At 46.6% G+C, this 22904-nt stretch overlaps 2 long non-coding RNA genes across 3 annotated transcripts in view; both read right to left on the bottom strand.

Moving 5' to 3' along the window:
- The window catches only part of LOC149336373 (uncharacterized), a 103951-nt gene extending 96784 nt beyond the window's left edge, over positions 1–7167 (bottom strand). Inside the window, exon 1 of the long non-coding RNA XR_016284260.1 lies at positions 7033–7167. This is a non-coding gene — a long non-coding RNA (uncharacterized LOC149336373). The remainder of the gene's footprint in view (positions 1–7032) is intronic.
- A 10948-nt stretch (positions 7168–18115) lies between these two features.
- LOC149336372 (uncharacterized) overlaps positions 18116–22904 on the bottom strand; it is a 35424-nt gene continuing 30635 nt past the window's right edge. For both annotated transcript variants that reach the window (XR_016284263.1, XR_016284264.1), the window contains one exon: positions 18116–18261. This is a non-coding gene — a long non-coding RNA (uncharacterized LOC149336372). The remainder of the gene's footprint in view (positions 18262–22904) is intronic.

The raw sequence follows: 22904 nt of genomic DNA, 5'->3' as shown, positions 1-22904 counted from the left end.
AGGCCTCTCCTATGTCTCTCCAATAAACGCTGTCGTTTGTCAGTTGCCGCCACTGTATCCCCGCAAACTTCTTAATCTCATCCGCCCACCTAACTTTCTGCCGTCCCCTGCTACGTTTGCTTTCTCTTGTAATCCACTCTGTTACCCGTAAGGACCAGCGGTTATCTTGCCTTTGCATTACATGGCCTGTCCAAGCCCATTTCTACATATAATTACCCCCAAAGCAGGATATTTGACACCTGAGGTAGTACCGAGCTCCGCCGCGGTGGCGCAGTGGTTACGGCGCTCGGCTGCTGACCCGAAATACGAGGGTGCGCTCTTGGCAGCGGCGGCTGAATTTCGATGGTCGGGATATTCTAGAGGCCCGTGTACTGTGCGATGTCAGTACACGTTAAAGAACCCCAGGCGGACGAAATTTCCGCAGCCCTCCACTACGGCGTCTCTCGTAGCCTAGGTCACTTTGAGACGTTAAGCACCAATCAATCAATCAATCAATCAATCAATCAATCAATCAATCAATCAATCAATCAATCAATCAATCAATCAATCAATCAATCAATCAATCAATCAATCAATCAATCAATCAACCAACCAACCAATCAACCAAACAGGTGATACCAAAAACTGCTTGCTGAGGTATATAAGGATGAAAATTGTGGGGCAATTATTCCCGCTAAAACTAATGAGACAAGCTTTGCGAAAAAAATTAATTTTAATTTTAACGATTGCACAGGGCAGCAGAATGGACATCGGTAGTAAAGTGCAGGTCTTGTTCAATTCCACGATCCAGGAGTTGGAGTCGAGAATCGTGCGAGATTTTTCTGCTAGCCGAAAGCTCAGCTGTGCTATCTTGACAACGATCTGTCTTAGGTTAAGATACCACAAGAAAGCCGCTACAGGCAGTGAAACATCTGATCTATAGTAACCTGCAGATTGGAATTCGCAGCAATCGAACAAACAGGCTGCAGGCATGTACGTATCATACTGAAATAAAAAAAAAGCAATACAATCGCCAGGAGACATAGCTACTAAATAACAGCGTGGAAACGAAAGGTCACGCAGTAGGGGTTTTAAATGTTTACGATAGCATGTCAGCACACAGTCGTGGATCGGATATGGCCTAATAGAAAATGCCTGTACAGAGCACTTTTTTATGCAACGGGTTAAATTATGGTTTTAAAACAATACAATAAAAATACCATATAAAGTTTCCCGAAGGTGATTTGAAAATAGCGGCTGGAACTTCCATAAATTTACCATGCACACGGCCAAGCCCTTTTATGTACTATTCTTCTGAATGAATTTTGAAGTGCACTCTCTATTTCACCGTAATAAAAAAACATCGTGTTTTAAATATATGCTGTGACAACTACAATATTCCATACGGAGTAAAATATTTTGCCTTAAAGCGCTGATGAAATATCGTGAGAGCGCCCCACAAAGGCCTCATACCACACAACAGGCAGGCACATGATTGTTCATTAGCACGATGAAAAAACGACACAACAAAATAAATACGGCAGCCTTGTTCTTTGAAAACTGAGGCAAAAATGCTGTCTGATAATGAAGGCAAAGCATAAGGACGCCTGACTGGAGTTCAGATTTTTGCAACTGGCATACGGAACTTAAGGCGGAGATTGAACACTGGCTAACACAGCAAACCCGAAAAAGCCGTGAGGTGCGGTTACGTCGGTTACTATACTCCGTTTCATACATCAGGTGCATCGCTGTCAAAGCTAGCGCTCTTTTTTGCGCAGCCTGCATCCGTGACAGAAAATAGTGCGTTCCTTGTGGTGAGCGAAAAATAACAAATGCATTGCCAACAGGCTTCGTGGATAATACATTTGTCATCAGTGTGACAAAAAACGATGCTATTGCGAGCGAATCGGTCGAGATCTGTGATTTTGTATTTTGCGTTTGTCGTCTTTTTCCATTTCACGTTTTCGCTGTCCCCGCTGGCCGCCGTGTTTACTCTTTCCGTCCGCCTCCCTTTTACTTTTGAGAAAATGGCGTCCAGCTGAGCGGCTGCGGCCAGCTCTCCTGTACGCATTTTCCCGAAGATTCGTGCACGCCAAGCAAGTAATTGCGAATGTGTTCGGCCGCACCAGGATCTGTTTTCCGGAGTAGTCTGTTCGGGAAGTACTGAGTGCTGTGAGCGAGGACACTGGAGTAGCGTTGCCAAAATCAAGGCGGAGCGTCTGTGCGGGCCTGTGGCGTCTCCGAAGAGAAGACCTCGCGAAGTGAAGATTTCAAGCTCGCGAATAGTCAAGAATGACAGCTTCCCAGTCCATGCCATCCGTCTGAAAGTGCACAGTATGTACGCGAAGAGGGAATTCCCAACACTGGGCACTGTGCTAAAAGCTGGCAATGAGGACGACGACCTGCCGAACTTCAAGAAAACCACATTGCGGAGGTTGATGAAGGACATCGGATTCACATTTCATAAAAGAAAACGGAATCTTGCACTGATCGAGCGAAGTGACATCATTTCCTGGCGTCACAGATACCTACTGGCGATCAAGGAATTCCGAGGACAGGGCAGGTACGGGTCGTTCCTTGCTTTTTTTTCTTACGCATCACGTTTAGACTGGCTTCACATAGAGCTTGATGTTAGCTTTGCAACCTCGTAGTCGTAAGAGTGAGTGCTGCTTGAGAATGACACTTTTAAAGGAAATCGTCTTAATCATGCATGTCGCTGTTGAGGACCTTTTGCGCGGAGGTGACGTTTCACGGCCAGTTTTGCGCTACGTTTCGGTGGGGCACGTGTCTGCATGGGTCAGATTAAATCGCTAAATTCCAATTGGTGCGGCAAGCAAAAACAGCAAAACTGCCAAAAATGTAGCACTGCAATGGGTAGTGCCATCTCGTCGTCGCCGCAGGAACGAATGGACACCCACTGTACACTGCCAGTTGCTCCGGTGGTGCGATTTACTGGCGCTACTGCTACGAACGTTGGCAATTTTTGTTCGGAGCCGCCGCGAGTGAAGAGATTTCAAATGTTGCCGAATTAGTGATGTACCCCATGCAAACATACAGTGAATATAAACTGGCTACCAAATGCCGCCTGGGCATGAAATATAATCACGAACAAGGGAGCAATTAAGCTGAGATAATTCTTTTTCTCGACTGTCTTTGAGCGGCTGTTTGTGAGACAGGGGTCAGCAGTGCGTTTGTTGCAGTGCATTGCCTACTTACATGCTGCAGCGTGTTTGTTTACTTACAAGCATTGACTCGTGTACTCGGTTCTTTTACATTTACAGGTGCATCGTCTACCTAGATGAAACCTGGGTCAACGCAGGGCACACAAAAGAATACATCTGGCAGGACAAGACTGCAAAGTCATCTCAGGATGCCTTCCTGAAAGGTTTAACAAGAAGATTGGCTGCGCCTTCGGGCAAATGGACCCGTTTGATTCTTGTACATGGTGGGAGCAGTGCAACAGGATTCGTGGAAGACACTGCTGACTTCAGAGCAAAAAAGGGAAACGACGCTGACTACCACTCTGAGATGGATGGCAACTACTTTGAGAAGTGGTTCACCGACAAATATTTGCCAAACATTCCGGCCAATAGCATTGTCGTCATGGGCAATGCTCCATATCATAGCGTGGCTCTTGAAAAAGCACCACTGGCTGTTTCCAGAATAAACCATTTCTTGCAAACACTGCGGGGTTAGCATTTTTTATTGTCCTGTTTCATTTATTGTTTGCGCTTTCGAAATATTTTTACATAGCGTTGTACAACTTTTTCTGCATTCTTACTTGACGCTCTCCCATAGCTTGGAACTCTTTTTACCTGACTGCATGAAAATCCTGCCTGAGCAGCTTCTGCTCTTCTAGGAGAGCAGGGAAATCGAAATAAGCTGCTTGCCTCTGTATTGCCTTCATATACATTTGTGCACGACAACGAATCTAACTCTTGAGGCAGTACTATTTTCTCTCACTGTGTGAATCAGCACTATGTTCTAAATTTAACACTTAACACGGGAAAAAAGGCCATATCGAGGTGGTGTGTGTAAAAATAATTTGACCAGAAAGTTACAGACGGCCACTTGTTAATCGGGACACGGCAGAGCACTCAACACTGTGCTAATTAAACCCGACGAATGAACGTCATCCTTCGCACAAACCTCTCGCTTGCATCTGAAAACTATAGTCACAATGATCCAGAATCGAAAAGAAAACCGCTACTGCTGACCAGAAGCCGGTGCGAGCTCATTGACAACAAATTTCGGACAGCTCACATTAACGCGGTATGCATCAAATGAACAGATGCATGCAGTTCATTTCAGAACACGCCATAATATTCAAGCGATTCTGAACAAAACGAGTTTTTTCATTCAAGTCACGCGAAATTCAACTTGCGATGAAAAAAAAATGTGCGAAAAAAAAGATTCACCACCCGGGATTTGAACCCACGCACCCCCACTGCCTGTCGACTCCCCGGAGCGACGCGTTAGACCACATGGCCACAAAACAGCGCGGAGTGATACATTTCTCTTTATTTTTTTTCTGCGGACTACTTCCGTAGCCTTCAGAGCGTTGCACATGATGTATGAAACGGAGTACAGTTCCATGGAATCAGGGATTTATTTATTTTCATATAACACATGAAGGGTAGATTTGAATGACTGGCGCGTGTAATCTACTGTGGCGACTTCCACTTTCGCAGAATAGGAGCTTGAGCGCAGCCACGAATACCTGCGATTTTCGGAAACACTGCCTTGAGCGTGTAGTCTGTGCAGAGTTTCTCTCCGAAGATGACATGTCCCGAAATATGGAAGTCTTGAACATTATCGCAGCGACATCGCACAATTCTCAAAAATAAACTTAAAAAAGGAGGAATTGAGCAGGGTTTTCAGCTAGTATAAACGAGTCAAGGATATAGAATCGAACGTCGCCCATGCCCACCAATTTTAAAACATCGCCAGCTAGCAGATTTTTATTTTCCTCAAATCTACAAGCAAGTAAAAATGCCGTGGTGAAGGCTTAAGCAGATGGACTGTAATCTTATCTTGATATCAGTCTCGTTTATTACACCAGCCCACTGGAAAAAATACTCCTATCTGTGAAGAATAAAGTGTGGACGTACGCAGGTCGTGCAAGGCTTGCTTCAAAATCACCGCTTACATTGGCTATGGCTTCTGACGGGAGAGCGCTACCAGCCGCCGAGTAACTATGGTTTGGATGTTTCACTGTGGTTAACGGAAGCCTCGGAAATGAAAGAGTGGGGGAAGAGTTGACACAGATGCATTAAACACCCTGGAGAATACCTTGAAAAAAAAAATATCTTGCCGCATTTTCTTTAATAGAAAATTGGGACCCATTGCGGCAGCATGTCCTGTGATTAGATGCTACCTTATTGCTCTTCAAGTCACCGTTGAATGTTCTCTAGTTAGCGTAACCTGCAGTAATCTGTGCCCAGTATAAACGGGATGCTACCGAATGATGAAATGATGAAAATTCAGGATTAACTGGCCAAAGGGACCGCGTCGCAGCGCGTCTTGTCTAAAATAATGATGTCTGTACAAAAGATGGGAACAAAGGGAAAAGGCCAGAAGAAAGCTCGTACGCTTTGGAAAAACATTGGATATCATTAGGCACTCGTGATTGGTACAGTACCATAAACACTTTCCATGTACTGGAGAGATGCTCATATTATTTCTTCAGAGCTGATGGCTATAAGCATGGTGCACCCAGGATTTGTGATTCACACTGGTGACTTTATATTCTGTTCTGCCCAAACGAAGGCAGCTTATCCGATTGCGCGCCTTCTCGGCTCGGCTCTACACGAAGCTCACCAGGTGTGTCAAACGCATTGTGGTGCTCATGCCATTCGTCGCCATCAGGGCTGGTCGGCCAGTGGTGCATGTGCGAGCTGTGCATGATATCGATCGGCTCTACGTCTTTAACAGGACAGCGCTCAGCGCAAGGCGCTGATGTAAATGCCAGGGCCACAGCGTGGAATGATGGCGTGACGGAGAGGCTCAAAGCCTAAAAGCTGAGGCGCTCATTCGAACAGCGCCGGACACGAGACCCTAGGCTTGCAGTAAAGAACGAATTACAATGCAGGTTTTCATTGGAATCAAATTGTGTTTAAAAATTTTGTGGACTGTCCTCTCCAAAACAGCTATATAATTGCACAGATTGGAGGTGGCTACATGACCGACTCTAAGAGTTAGGTTTATGGGGGTTTAACGTCCAAAAGCTACTCAGGCTATGAGGGACGCCGTAGTGAAGGGCTTTGGAAATTTCAACCACTTGGGATCCTTTAACGTGCACTGACATCGCACAGTAAACAGGCCTCTAGACTTTCGCCTTCATAGAAATTCGATCGCCGCGGCCGGGATCGAACCCGCGACTTACGGGTCAGCAGCCGCGTGCCACAAAGACTGAGTCACCGTGGCGGCCCGACAGAAGAGAGTCAAGGCACAATACGCGATTGGCGCTAGAAAAAAACCAGAAAAATACAAAAAGACCACAGAGAGGCAGCATGCCTTGTATTTGCCATGGGCAAGGACATTTAAGAACTATCTATGCGAATAGGAAATTGGTACAGTTAAAAAATTACTCAACGGAACATTGACCCTGATTTGATCAGGTGTCTTCGCGGTTGTCAAGAAAAAGCCGCTAAAGTACACCAAGCTGCATACGTAGTGTGAGCTTACGGTACGGAATTTTAAATGCACTTCTCTATACCCAGCAGCTAACGGCAGCAGAAGTTTGTTATTGAAACACTTCTGTTCCCGGCAAGTTAAATTATGCGCACGACTGCGGCGCGGAATGTTGGATCCTGAATAGATATTTAAAGAATGTCTTGGTGGTAACACTCCTGACACGTTACTCAGGAAATTTCTTTTTGCGGTTTCGTATTGATAAAGATGGGACACCAAAGCATAGTCCATACTACGTCCGCGACAGCACAATCCAACTCGTTAACATTTCTCGCCCTTGCATATCTTGCGCCTGTGAAGCATGTGCACGTTACTGCTCGCACCTGCGGTAATAGAAAGAATGTGTTGAATCCAACGTACTTGTGTCTTTGTCACTCATGTTGAATGAAGTTCAAGTCAGGATACAGGTCAAAGTACGGAGTTATTGAAGCAGGGTAAGGCGAAGCCAGGGTACAGTCCAGTCAGGGGTCGTTACACAGCTGGAGATGCGCGGCGGCCCAGGTATCCTGGAAGGAAAGAAATGAAGGCGAGATAATTAGAACTCAGGTCACTCACCCATATCCTTAGATCTTCGGTGCGACCAGTTGAGACAAGTCTGTTTTTTGCCATATCACGACATACAACCACCGCCCGCAAGCAAGCCAGCGGCTTCGACGGCTGTCCAGCATGCGCCCAGCTGTTTGCTCAAGTGTAGCGTGATTGACGTCGGCCTGAGTAGCGGTAACGTACCACCTTCCGCGCCCATCACGTCTCATCATCCTTTGGAGGGAAGGCAACTGATGTCTTGGACATTTTCCTGATATTTCCCGTTGCGCTAGCGCTACTTTTCACAATTTAAGCTTGGCCACATCGCCAATCGGAAGGTATCGGCCTGTACTGCAGCTAAATAGGAAGGAACGCTCTGAACGCAGGTAAAGCATGGCGTTTGAAACATTCGAGATGGCAAGCTGACTCTACTTAGGGCCCGTGCACTCAGCACTTAACACGTTTTTCCATAGTGATGTGAGCGGTAATATTCAAGTAAGCTCTACGTCCAATGCTGTGCTTGTATAAACGGCGCCAAAGAGTATCTAAATTTTCGTTTTTACTGCTCAGGAAAAAGGCTTTGTCTTAAATAGAAACAACCCAAAACCTGATGCATATTTCTGTGCTAGGAGAGAACGAAGGGTTCTCGTTCAAGAAAGGATATAACTATGCTGCAGCCTGAATGCTCTTATATAGCGGCCCTTCTTGACTTTGCTGACTCGCACGTCTGTAGTACTCGTACATTAATATAAAATCTGGAAGAAAAGCAACTTTTCACACGTGTTCAATACGGCTTTATGGAAAAATTGCAGGCAACGTCTTGAAACGTCGCCATAGAAAAGTAGCCCACTCGTATTGGTCTTTTCCCGGATGTTAACGTTCTCTGTACAGTGTAAGATGATCCGCTGCTAAATGCACTACGCAAAACCAAATGGTCAATGACTGCCTTTTAAAACTTCTAAACGAAAACATTGCTAAGTGCACTTTGCAAATCTCTTTGGGTTCCGCTGTTTGGTTCTTGCTATTTTGCTTTTGGATTTTTAATGTTAAGTGATGGAAAGGTGCAGCGGTGGCGTCGAGGTAGAGGCAAGAGCACTCTGTTTCGAATCTCAGTGCCATGCGATTCCCCACAAGGGTTTAACAAAAACTCCACTTTTATTCAAACACCCTAAAGGCCCTCTGCAAGAGGGTATTACATAGGGGGGGGGGGGGGGGCACACGAAACACACTAATAAGAATATGCGAGAAACAAAATAGTAAGTGTCGTGTTCGTCGACCAAGCGACGCCAGGCCGCTCCAGCAACCCTTGCCTCCTCCGCGCATACTCGCCGCCCGCTTCCCAGAAACAAGGGCGGGCCGGCCGCTCCAACAAAAGCTAGCACCCACAAAAGCTAGCAGGCGTCTCCCCCGACGGCATCTGATCCCCACAGCCCCGTAGACTGACGCATTCCCAATTCCCTTACCGTGACCGTCTGCATTCCTACAGCAGCGAAAGTGCATTCTTGTACACTCGCCTTCTCTCTCTCTCTCCCTCTAAAGAAATAAACCCCAGTCTCCGACCAGCCACTGCCTTGAGAGGTTCCTCGCATGCGGGGCTCCCACGCCCCGCACCAACGTTGCCATTAACACTGGCGACGAGAAGTGGGATGTAGAGCGTACGCAGTTCGAGGTGTCGCCCATGGCTACTGGAGGACTGCACGTGTCATCGAGCCTTTTCGTGGATTCAGCGCCTCACATTCTACCTCGTGGCAAACGATGTCTCCGACGAAGCGAAGAAGCACGCGCTCCTCCTGACGCTATGCGGACCGACACCTTCGAGACTGCTCGCGTGCTGGTCACACCGAAGACTCCCGGAGAAGTCATCTATGGATACCTATAGTCACACTTCTCCTGAAGCACTTCGATCCTAGACCACCCGGAGAAGTCAGCTAAGGATACCTATAGTCACACTTCTCCTGAAGCACGTCGATGGCAGACCATCCGAGCTGTACAGCCGGTACGCTTGACCATCCGAGCTGTACAGCCGTAACGTTTCCAGCGACGTGACCAACTGCCGTAACAGTCGATCAGCAGCTACGTCGCAGCCCTCAAAAGTTTGACAGCCGACTGCAACCCTGGAGTGCTGACGACAACGCCTGCAACATCGACGACGCCGACAGAAAGCAAATCGATCAGCAGCTACGTCGCAGCCCTCAGAAGTTTGACAGCCGACTGCAACCCTGGAGTGGTGACGACAACGCCTGCAACATCGACGACGCCGACAGAAAGAAAGCAGTCGATCAGCAGCTACGTCGCAGCCTCATAAGTTTGACAGCCGACTGCAACCCTGGAGTGGTGACGACAACGCCTGCAACATCGACGACGCCGACAGAAAGAAAGCAGTCGATCAGCAGCTACGTCGCAGCCTCAGAAGTTTGACAGCCGACTGCAACTCTGGAGTGCTGACGACAACGTCTGCAACATCGACGCCACCAGAAGCGTGCTTTGGACCTGGCCCTGCCATCAAAAAGTGCGTCAAGGCAGCAGCGAGGACTCAAGGGAGTGACGAGCTCTACAGAAGTCCACGAGACTTCTCAACACAGAAACGGAACGGTTCGTAGGCACCTTGGTCACATTAAACCAGGTGCAGCAGCCTACCCGACGGAAGATCCGCCGCCACACGATCGGACGAAGGGACCAGCAGCAAGTGAACAATACACTGTGCCAGCTACGTACGTGATCACGCTGTCAGCGGAAACTTCGCCTGTGTTCGATCGGCCTACAGCGCCCCCCTCCGAACATGGAGAACCGGCGGCCAGTCTGGACGACAGTGCGACATAACCTTGCGGAGACCAGCCCAACGGTTCCACGCAACAGCGAGCGCTAAGACCCCAGCGTGAACGGCGCCCGCCCTACCGATACGGTGACCACAGCTAAGGAGGAAGGGATGTCGTGTTCGTCGACCAAGCGACGCCAGGCCGCTCCAGCAACCCTTGCCTCCTCCGCGCATACTCGCCGCCCGCTTCCCAGAAACAAGCGCGGGCCGGCCGCTCCAACAAAAGCTAGCACCCACAAAAGCTAGCAGGCGTCTCCCACGACGGCATCTGATCCCCACAGCCCCGTCGACTGACGCATTCCCAATTCCCTTACCGTGACCGTCTGCATTCCTACAGCAGCGAAAGTGCATTCTTGTACACTCGCCCTTTCTCTCTCTCTCTCCGTCTAAATAAATAAACCACAGTCTCCGACCAGCCACTGCCTTGAGAGGTTCCTCGCATGCGGGGCTCCCACGCCCCGCACCAACTCAGCCATTAACAGTAAGAATAAACAATTTCAGCAAACATAGCAAGAAAACCACAAAATACGCAAACACCAATATTAGAAGTGGATTAAAATTCGAATAAAGATAAGATAAAAATGTGAAAATTGAAACACCGGGGGTTCAAGGATAACACAAAAAGAAAAAACTACAATAAGATATCGAACAAGATACACAGGTATTAAATTAGTCCTAAAAAAAAACAGCTAACCACAAAAACGCGCAGAGACGTCAAATTCTGATATGAGTCCACAGCATTTGATGAAATTGATCAGTGTTAACTTCAGTGGCAATATCTGATGGTAGGTTATTCCAGTCAGCTATGGTTTTGGGGATGAATGATTGTGCGTAATGGGCCGAGTGGCATGCTGGGCGTTTGACTTTGCAGGGATGATCACGGCGAGGAAAAATGACAGGGGGTGACTGAAAGAAGTCGTCGCGCAAACGATCATGATGATAAAGTTTGTGAAAGAGAGATAAGCGGGCGTGTTTCCGTCGTACTGATAGCGGATGCAGTTCGGCACAAATTTTTAAAGATGAAACACTGGAGTACGGAGAACAATCTGAAAAAATGAAGCGAGCAGCACGGCTTTGCAGGGATTCAATGTTACGTATAATGTAGTCTTGGCTCGGGTCCCAGATGGCACATGCATATTCAATTTTAGGCCTGATTAACGTGATGTACGCGAGTTTCTTTAGATGTGAAGGCGCTTGCTTTAGTCTGTGTTTCATGATTCCGAAAGTACGGTTAGCAGATGCAAGAGTAACGTTGATGTGATGATGCCATGTTTGATCCGATTGCAAGTTGACTCCTAAGTATTTGTACGTGGTAGTAAGTTCGACAACGTTGTTACCTATAAAGTATGAAGTTGGAATACGGGAAGAGGAGTGTGTAAATGACATGCACTTAGTTTTAGTATGATTTAGGGTCATTTGCCAGTCTGAACACCATCTGTTTATTGCGTTGAGGTCTGACTGCAATGCTTGATGGTCAGTGTCAGTAGAAATGGTACGGTAAATTACGCAATCATCGGCGAACAGTCTTACTCTGGACGACATGCAGTTAGGCAAGTCATTAATATAGATTAGAAAAAGCAAAGGGCCAAGCACGCTCCCTAGTGGAACGCCGGACGTGACAGGAATAAAAGGGGAGTTGTGATGATTAATATTTGTGAATTGAGTTCGAAATGACAAGAAATCTTTTATCCATCCAATGACTTGTGCGTCAATGTTAAAATGTTTTAGTTTCAGCAGTAGCCTGTGGTGAGGAACGCGGTCAAAAGCTTTAGAAAAATCTAAGAATTTCGCGTCGACTTGGTTGCCAGCGTCAATACATGAAAGCAAGTCATTAGTAAACCCTGCAAGTTGCCCATCGCATGAATATCCTTTGCGAAAGCCGTGCTGGAATTTGAAGATTATGTTATGTTCTTGTAAGTATTTTATGATTTGAGAATATATGATATGTTCCAGTAGTTTGCAAACGGTGCTAGTTAACGAAATAGGCCGGTAGTGAAGCGGTGATGAGCGATCGCCAGATTTAAAAATTGTTATAACCTTGGCTGTACGCCAATCATTTGGAATTTGGCCGGATGACAATGACTGTGAAAAAAGAGCGCACAAGATTCCCGAAATGCTTTGCGATGTACTTTTAAGCAACTTGTTGTTGAACCCAACGTGGTCAGATGCAGATGATACCTTACGATTATTAAGTAGTGATATGATACCGATCTCGCTAATATTTATCTGTGGCATGATGATATCGGAAAGTGTACCTATGTTTGGGCATGAAGTGACGTCCTCGCGGGTGAACACAGACGAGAATGCATTGTTTAATATTTGTGCACACTTTGACTCGGGAACAGCGGCGCCTGTGGTATCGGTAAGTGTTACATCTGGATGATTGCTTGGATTTATTACTTGCCAAAATTTGCGAGGATTGTTAGTCAGCATAGATGATGGGTCGTGGTTAAGAAAGTGATGACGACTGGATTTAAGTAACTGTTGGTATTCTTTGTCGCACTGTTTGTATATAAGCCACGATGATGAAAGACCGGATTTCTGGGCCTGCCTGTACAATCGCTTTTTTTTTGTTTTTTAGACGCCGAAGTTGCTTGTTAAACCATGGCGTAGAGCTCCTACTCCTAATTGTTATGGACGGTATATACTTGCTAACGACGTCAGTAAACATATTTTTGAACGCGACCCAGTTTTCTTCAACTGTACGGGACAAGAAGTCATTAAGAAACTGGTCTGCAAAAAGAGATAATTGTGCATTCATTCCATCAAAGTTAGCTCTGCTATAGCATTTAATTTTTTTTTTCAATGATCTTCCTACTGTTATGCCGACAAACAATGTTCCCAGTAATGACGTCATGATCGGAGAGCCCATCTAGGTGACTAATGGTGGCGCAGATGTCAGGGATATTAGTAAGGATTAGGTCAAGAATACTGGAGCACGTGGCAGTGCGCCGTGTGGGTTGCATGATAAGGTGCGATAATGAAAAATCTAAACATGACTGAAGAAATGCATTCGATTCTCTTTCACTCTCCGTGACAGATAGCGTTGCCCAATTGATGCGTGGATAATTAAAATCCCCAAATATTAGTAACACACAATTTGGAAATCGGTTACACACTTCACTCAAAATGCGATAGAACTCTTCAACAAAAGCACTGCCCATATCAGGGGGGCGATAATAAGTATGTCAGTACTGCTACCGTTTAACAACACCCATACACATTCAAGAAACGTAGAAATTATGACGGGTACACATGATAATTCTTTTTTTATTGCCAACAGGACACCACCGCCTCTCCGATTTGACCTGTCGCAGCGAAATAGTTAAACGTCGCCTCGGCAACAAAAATGCTGTCGTCGGGAACATTGTCCGTAAGCCATGTTTCCGTGAACGCGATTAAGGATGCAGAGCATGAATCGATGAGCGAGGAAATGGGAACAGCTTTAGAGAGGATACTTCTGGTATTTGCATAGAGGAAAGTTAATGCGGTATCATGCCAAGGCTTATGAACTGACGGCAAAGAAGGGTTGATTACTTGAGCTGAGGCAGGAGAATGATTGGGTCATTCGTCAGCACTTCCGTGGGCGCCGTCCCCTGCCTGTGGCGCATCATTTCAAGATGTTTGTAAACGGACTGCGCAGTTGGCATCCGTGTCCCACACATAAGCGTCATGCCTGGGGCACGGCCTGATCTCGGTGACCAGAACCGACAAAGCACTCTCTCGGATCCTCACAACAACGCACCAGGATTTGCCCACCCCGGTGTGGTACTTAGCTACAACCTCCTGCATAGCAAACCAATTAACCCTCGGCCCTCAAACCCCGACGGCTGAGGACTAGCTCACAAAGGCAGCGGACAGAACTGTGGTATAGCGGAAGGTGATAAGAACCCGGCCTCCGGACATGCCGCCGTTGCAAAGAATCTGGTAACGTATACCGCTGGTACTTTAACCAGTGAGGCGAGCCTACCGGTGCCGTTAAAAGATTTAGCGGGTAAAAAATAGGTTCTCGTAGCCACTTATGCGCACTTCCTTTCCTCAAAATGATCGGAGTGTAAAACGTTGTCTAGGCCAACGCCAATGAACACAATGAACGCCGACGGCCTATGGCTTCAGCGCCGCTTGTCTGACACAACGTTGGCAATGCATGCGGCCCACATCTCTCCCTCTTCACCTCACGTACCTATAAGCGTGATTCAGGCGTCCACTAACCCAGGCAGCCAGTCATGCGCACTTCCTTTCCTAAAAAATGGCACAACGTTGACAATGCCAACGCTTTCAGCGCACATCTGTCACTACCGCCCCGTAGCTTAAAGACGAGCGAGGTCTCCACCGTTCCAAGAAGGCAGTTATGCGTCTTTCCTTTGCTGTCCAAGGTTCCGTTTCATTGGTTTCCCAGCTTAAAGCGCGAGTAAGGTGTCCACTGCTGGTCGCAACGGACAGCGGCGACGGCGACACCGTGAAACGTAGAAACGGGCGCCAAAGAGCTGCGCTCTAAAACCAATTTACCAATTTTACCCTCTGCTTTCCAAGCTCCCACTCCGCTGGTTTCGCAGCTTAAGGCGCGACAAAGTCTTCCACTGCTGGTTACAACGGACAGAGGCGACGGCGACGCCGACACCGCGAAACGCAGGAACAGGCGCCAGAGAGCTGCGCTCTGAAACCAATTTACCAATTTTACCCTCTGCCTATATTTTTTTTATTTTTCTCTCTTGTCTTTTTTCTTTTCTAATTTCGTTTATTTTATTTACGAAACCCATGCCATCACTAGAAGGCGGAGTGGTAGCGTTACCTCTTCAAACGCCAAAGGCCCTTGTTCCATTCCCAGCCGCGACACAGGCTTTTTATTTTTAAGTAGCGACGCCGAAACGCGGAAACACTTGCTAACACAACTTGTAGGGGGCATTAAAGGCTTTCGCCATAAAAACAAATATTTACTTTCATGGGCGAATAAAAGGCTCATGAAGCAGATAATGAGCGTCCCCCCGTTTGACTTGGACCAGTCGGTTATGACGACTTCGGCTCAGAAATCCTATTCGTCGACACAAACTGTCTTCGCATTCTTTCGCGACGGAATTGACGAGGCCAAATGAGCAAATGACGGGGACAAATGAGAAGCGTACATCTGAATATAGCGTTGGAAAATTTTGCGCTCAGACAGAATGCGAGACTTCGGAGCTCTATAGATACGGTGTCCTGATTAATGGCACATGACATTAAGTAAGAGATTTTGGGACAGGCGGGGTCCTGCCGCATTCTGCACACTACGGCACGTTGTGTAACCAGGAATTTCTTGCGGTTAGAAACGGAGGCTTGACTGCATTGCATGCGTACAGGCTCGGCAGTGCATACAGAGAAGATTTCTCGAACTCGGTATCGTCCATAGGAGACTTCTTACTTCCAGCGCGTTCGTAATACCGTTTGAGCCGGCCGCTCGTCCTTATGAGCACAGACAACGTAGCCAACACAAGCAGCAGTTGCCTAACCTAGGTTTCTCGAGAGCAGCCACAGCCTGTTCCATACCTCGTCTCCCGTTCGAAGCCCTGGCTGGTCAGGCGCCGCGGATGAAGACGCTCCGGCGGCGACGGGGACGTCACCCTGGGTTGCGTTCCGGGCCACAGGCCGCCAAGATTTCCATCGAAGACGAATCAGCTCACGGATGCTGCGACGACGGGGCATGGGACACCTCTGCGACATTATGATGCCCCTACCACCCCAGAAAGCTTCTAAGTCGCAGTACGCAGAACCGGTCGTGGGTCCACTGTGTGCAGCGTTCGGCACTTCATTGCCTAGCGCGACGTTGCAGAATCCAATTATCTCGGCGGTGCGCTTGGGCATGGTTCTCGCTGGCTTGCACGAACTCGGTCTGTCTAACAGCTATGAATTGAGGAGAAGTGATAAAAATAGTAGTGTTGCCTGATGCCGGCGCCCTCTGTTTTAACCGATGTGAAACCTTCTAAGTAGGTGAAAGATGGTGATCTGATAACTCTCATGATGATAAGATCATGGTGAAAACTGAAAGGCATCACCTGATAACTCTACATCTTTATTAATCTTACACACCGGTTGCACACTGTGTACCTGTTTCAGGCAGACCACTGCTAGCAGGAGTGTCGCTAGACGGCGCTACAGAAGGCGCCGCTGGAAAAAGGCTAAGCGAAAAAGTTCGATCAAAACAGTTTGAAAGCCCTAGACAGTCTTTCGCGCAGCGCTTACCACTGCTATTTATAATTTATGCACATAGGTCATCGCCACCCGTTTCACTTTGGTTTTATGCCCTTGTCGTTCTCACTTTTCTCTCGTTGCAGTTCCAGCCACCCGTTCGCTGAGGAGAACCAGGGGAAGGGACAAGCCACCATACGTGGTCAATAAAACTTTCCTGTAATCTTGTGAGGAAATCTTCAGGAAACTACACTGTAGGCCCAGAGCGCAGATTGCGCCTTCAACGATTTTCAAGTGCAATGAATAATATGGCAATAGACCTCTGTGCAGTCTCATTTATGTCGGCTTCTCTTGCGCGTTTGTGAAGACAGTGATTTAAGCACTACTACAAAGCGTGACAAAGAGCTGAAACTCAAGTAAAACCGATATTTATCCCAGATTCGCTTCAGGTGTCACAAAAACTGAAGTAGGCGGCGAGAAAGTGGAAAGTTCCTTCGACGTCTCGAACGCCGTTCGAATTGCCGAACCTGTGCCTCCGTTTCCCACTGCAACGAAGTAATGAAATCGACGAGAAAAATCTCGCCAGACCGTCCATGAAATGGGCTGTTGGAGTCTATGGGATGCAACTAACCTCCAAATAAACTTACTTAGGAGAGACTAGCTGCTGTGTGAACGAACATGCACGGGGTGCATGAGCTATCGTTATCGACGGAGGAAGGCTGTAATTTTTCTAAGTATTGCGCGGCCTGCAAAATATTTCGCCTACGTGTAAATTTTGTTGAAAGTATATGCAATAGCTTCAAAGCAAAACTAAACAGTCGCTGATGGAGTAATTGCGCAGGAACCTATGAGGGATGCTTAAAAGAAAAAAAAAGCTCCAGTTGTGCTTCACAAGGGTGAGGGGACGTTCGTGGATAAGACGTACGTTGTAGCTGCATTTTTGTCTGCAAATACTACCTGCTTTCTTGTTGCGCATGCCCGTGGTGTTATCATACTCATGAGCACTACTTCCACACTGAAACATACTACTGCACTCAGTCTACTCTTACGGTAGTCGTGAATCTCAAAAGCTCGGACTTTGTGACCAGTTGAGTGCAGGTGTCGTAGTAGGCATGAACTTGTAACAGCATTTATACTTATCGGCTTCAGAAGCTAGAGCGTCAAGGTATATTGTACGGTCACATCAAACACAAAACACACTTCTACAGGCGCACGGATAAAACATCTAGAACACGCCTTCCCTCTACCAGCACTCACATTTCAGGCTTGCTATTAATTGCAAGAAGGACGGCATGATCTAGAAAAAACTACTGCATTTTAAGTCGATTTCGCAGGCTGTGATCGTTCATGCACGTACCTGCACGGGTCTGGCCTGCGCTGGCAGCGGTCTTTGATGCTGTACAAAAGAAAGTATGTTATATAATGAGAGAGAAATGTAAAATATTGCATTTTACGCAGAGATTTCGGAAGATATAATAGTTCATGCATGTACCGCCAGGTGCCCGCGACGTGCATGTCGACCCGGATGCCGCAGAATCAAAGAAAGCAGGTTATATAATGAGACTCAGGTGCAAAGAACCCCACTGTGGTAGTACCACAGGATATTAGATACACGCGTATTATATAAACTAGTCTTGAATAAAGATTTGTTGCATACTTACAAAACTACATTTTGGAAGAGACATGTACGTTATCAGCAAGGCCCACTATGAACATTATTAGTTGTAAGTGCGCTCCTACTGTAGTGTGGAATTTCATAAGCCCAGACTACTCACTCAGCAGCTCAGCGCAGACGTCATAGCACCCATGAACTTGTAAAAGCATTTCTACTTATCGGCTTTAGAATCTACAGCATCAAGTCCTATTGTACGGTCACGTCCACGCACATTAGGTGTCACGTGTGTAGGAGCATGGATTAAACGATTAGAACACGCTTGCCAGCGGTCACATTTCGGGCTCGTTGATAATTGCGTTGAGTACGGCACGATCTTTCACAAACTTCTGGATTTTACGTAGATTTCGCAAGCTATAATCGTTCATGCACTTACCGGCAGGCGTCTGGGCCAGGCCGGCCGCGGTCTTGGAAGCTGAATAAAAGGAAGTAGGTTATGTAATCACACTGACGTGCAAAGAACCCAAGTGTTTCTGTGCCACTGGATATCAGCGGCAAGAGTACTATAAACTACTCCTGAGTTGAGAATTGTTGCATACTCATACAAGGCCAAAATACTAGAAAACAAGTGAAGTATATTAAAGGGAAATCCCACAGGAACATGATTTGATTATATGCACAACAATAAGCAAACTAAATTTGGGAAAAAAATACGCTGGTTCGACCGGTGCCGCGGACATAAGGCAAGCGGAAGCATCCACAATTTAAAGCATACGAATGAAGCATACCCGGTCGCATAATTTACTAAATACATCCTTTTGCCACATACTCACTGAGCTGATATGAGCTGAGAAGGCGATGGAAAGAGGCGCTCGTTGAAATACGTTTATAGAAACTAACGAGCATAGGGGATGTCTAAACTGTGTGGTTTTCATCTATTTATGATTAATAAAAGCAGACGGAAAACAACCACATGCCCAAGGTGGCATTCGAACCAACTATCTACGAATTTTGCGTCTGGTGCTCTACCAACTGAGCTAAGGCGACGGCTGCCCGAACTCCTGCTTTCGGGGGTATTTTTGTAGCGAAAAGCTTAACTACTGGGGTCAGAGCCGAGCTTCGCGTATGCTGGGTATGCTGCAAAAGCCATATTCTGCGCATGCGCGAAACCGAGTGAAGTCACACGCAGCGCTAGTGGCCTTCGTCTCTGTAATAAAAAAAAAGAAAAAGAAAGAAAAACGAAAATAATAAATAAATGAAAGAAATAAAATATCACAAATAAAGATCCATAAACGACAAACAGTGCGCCAGGAAACACTCATATCTCGGTGGACACAAAATTGGTTTTAAGGAAAGGAAACGAAGCCTGTCTCTCTCATATTGCTGTGGGTACCCGAGCTGCGCCGTAAGGACCTTAAGGAAAACGAAATGAAACGGAAATTGGTTTTAAGGAAAGGAAATGCCTGTCTCTCGGATCTTGGAGTACACGCGAAAGGAAAGGACACCAGAGCAACCTTCTCTAAGCAACCTTCTAAGACAGCACCGTATTCACTACACGCGCGTCTCCTCCTCCGCCTCCGTACATGCAGTGCGTGGACGGCGGAACGCCTCCACCGTTGTCGTGGTGCTCCCAGTGCATTGTGCGCGAGCTGCGCCAGCCATGACGTCAATCCCAGCGTAACTGAAACTTTTAGCTTTTACATCCAGGCTTAACCACAGCTTAGCGACTGCCGAAATTTTCTGTAGTGTAACCAAACCCTGAGAGTGTTAACCAACGCCACCAGCGCCAAGGTTTGGTTATACTACATATAATTACCCCAAAAAAAGCAGAAGATTTGACACCTCAGGTAGTACCGAGCCCCGCCGCGGTGGCGCAGTGGCTATGGCGCTCGGCTGCTGACCCGAAAGAGGCGGGTTCGATCCTGGCCGCGGCGCCTGATTTTCGAAGGAGGCGATATTCTAGAGGTCCGTGTACTGTGCGATGTCAGTGCACGTTAAAGAACCCCAGGCGGGCGAAATTTCCGGAGCCCTTCACTACGGTGTCCCGCGTAGCCTATGACGCTTTGAGACGTTGAGCACCAATCAATCAACCAACCAATAAACCAAACAGGTGATACCAAAAACTGCTTGCTGAGGTATATAAGGATGAATGTGGGGCAATTATTCCCGCTAAAACTTGAGACAAGCTTTGCGAAAAAAAATTTAATTTTAATTTTAACGATTGCACAGGGCAGCAGAATGGACATCGGTAGTAAAGTGCAGGTCTTGTTATATTCCACGATGCAGGAGTTGTAGTCGAGAATCGTGCGATATTTTTCTGCTAGCCGAAAGCTCAGCTGTCCTCTCTTGACAACGATCTCTCTTGGGTTAAGATACCACAAGAAAGCAGCTACAGGCAGTGAAACATCTGCACTGTAGTAATCTGCAGATTGGAATTCGCAGCAATCGAACAAACAGGCTGCACGCATGTACGTATCATGCTGAAATAAAAAAAAAGCAACACAATCGCCAGGAGACATAGCCGTACTGCGTGAACAGCGTGATTACGAATGGAAAGGTCACGTAGCAGGGGTTATAAATATTTGCGATAGCAGGCCAGCATACAGCCGTGGATCGGATACGGTCTAATAGAAAATGTCTTTACAGAGCACTTTTTATGCAAGGGGTTAAATTATGGTGTTAAAATAATACAATAAAAACACCATACCAAGTTTGTCGAAGGTGATTTTAAAATAGCGGCTGCAACTTGCATAAATTTACCATGCACATGACTAAGCTCTTATGTACTCTTCTTTTGAATTTTGAAGTTCACTCTCTATTTCAGCGTAATAAAAAACGTGGTGTTTTAAATATATGCTGTGACAACTAGAATATTCCATAGGGAGTAAAATATTTTGCCTAAAAGCGCTGATGAAATACCGTGAGGGCGCCCCATAAAGTCCTCATAAGACACATCAGGCCGGCGCATGATTTTCCATTACCACGATGGAAAAACTCCACATTACAATAAATGCGGCAGCCTTGTTTATTGAAGGCTGAGGCAAAAATGCTGTTTAATAATGAAGGCAAGGCATCAGGACGCCTGCCTAGAGTTAAGAAATTTGCGACTGGCATACGGCATTTAAGTCGGAGCTTCAGCACTGGCTAACACAGCAAACCTGAAACAGCCGTGAAGTGCGGTTACATCGGTTACTAGTTGCATGGAATTACGGATTTATTGATTTTAATATAACACATGGAGGGTAAGTTTGAATGAATGATGCATCAAATTTATTGTGGCGATTGCCTTGAGAGTGTAGTACCGAGTGAGTTTCTCTCCAAAGATGACACGTTTCGAAATAAGGGGGTCTTAGAAGTTATCGCAGTTACATCACTCAGTTCGCGAACATAAACATAAAAAAGCAGGCTACTTCTATACCGAATTGTGCAGCTCTTTCAGCCTGTCCAAACGAGTCGAAAAAGATGGAATAGAACGTCGCCAATGCCTACCTAATTGAAAACATCGGCAGCTAGCCGCTTTTTATTCGCCTCAAATCCACAAGCAAGTCAACTATGGTCAAGGCGTAAGCGGATGGGCTGAAATTTTATCTTGATATCAATCTCGTTTATTACAGCATCGCTCTGTAAATAAATTCACTTAAATGTGCAGAATAATGTGTGGCCGTACGCAGCTCGTGCAAGGCTTGCTTCAAAATCAGCGCTTACAGTGGCTTCTGCTCCTGGCGGGAACGCGCTACTAGCCGCCGAGTAACTATACTTTGGATGTCTCACAGACGAGAACGGAAGCCTCGGAAATCAAAGAATGGGTGAAGAACTCATTCAAATGCATTAAACGCGCTGGAGAATATGTAAAACAAAATACCTCTTTCGTAGAATTTGCCTCATTTTCTTAAATAGAAAATTAGGCACATTGTGGCAGGATGTCCTGTAATTACCCGCTACCATACCGCTCTATACGTCTCCGCTTAATATTCTCTAGATCGCGGAACATGAAGTAATCTGAGCCCAGGTGGTCGAAATTTCCGGAGCCCTTCACTACGGCGTCCCTCATAGCCTGAGTGGCTTTGAGACGTTAAAACCCCAACAAACCAAACCAAACGGGATATTACCCAATGATGAAACGATGAAACTTCAGGATTAACGGTCCAAAGGTACCGTGTCGCAGCGCGTCTTGTCTAAAATAATGATATGTGTACAAGGAATGCGAGGAAAGAGGAAAGGCCGGAAGAAAGCTCGTACCCTTTCGAAAAACGTTGGATATTAATAGGCACTCGTGATTGGTTGAGTACCATAAACACTTTTCCGCATACGAGAGAGATGCTCATATTACTTTGACAGAGCTGCCGCCTATAAGCATGGCGAGCACATGGTATATGATTCACACTGGCGACGTTATATTCTCTCATGCCCAAACGAAGATAGATTATCCGAATGTGCACCTTCTCGGCTCGGTTCTACAAGCAGAATACTTATACAGCCCTTGAACCAAAACTTAGAAAAGCATATTGCAAGAAGGCGGCCCCCGGAGGCTTTGATAAAGCTTGAGACATCTAAGGTAGCGTGAGTTGGTTTATCATTTACGCGCTATCAGAGCGGCGACTCAGAGTGGTTCTTTGAATCCATAACTGCGTGACACATCCACCGCAGTGTAATATAAATCCGAATTTCTCGTAGAAACGCTACTTTCGGCTTCCCGGAGCAAAAACCATAGCCCATATCCTAGATTGGAGTACGCCGTTAATCTACGGTTCCAACCACTTACATCATCATGCAGGATAGCAAAAATTAGGTTATGTTTCGCATTTTAAAGATACGTTTCATTTCGACTCCACGTAAGTCAGAGGGAAAGTAAAAGCATGTGGGGAGCAAGCGAATAATTACAGACATGGCCAGCATGGTCCCGGAACCACCTTTAGACACCCTCAGCCGCCGAATAAAGTTTCCCAGAGTCCCACTCACCACATTATGCCATTTCGGCGCAAGACAGACTCCCAGTTTCTTTTCTGGGATCACATTAGAGCGGCTACAGCTAACCAGGTGTGTCAAACGCATTGTGGTGCTCATGCCACTCGTCGCCATCGCAGCCGGTCGGCCAGTGGTGCATGTGCGAGCTGTGGA

This window comes from Amblyomma mixtum, chromosome 7 (assembly GCF_055824585.1).
Source record: "Amblyomma mixtum isolate Tamu chromosome 7, ASM5582458v1, whole genome shotgun sequence".
Classification (NCBI taxonomy): Eukaryota; Metazoa; Arthropoda; class Arachnida; order Ixodida; family Ixodidae; genus Amblyomma; species Amblyomma mixtum.
Note: the sequence above shows the minus strand (reverse complement) of the source record. Positions and strands in the feature narration are given on the sequence as shown.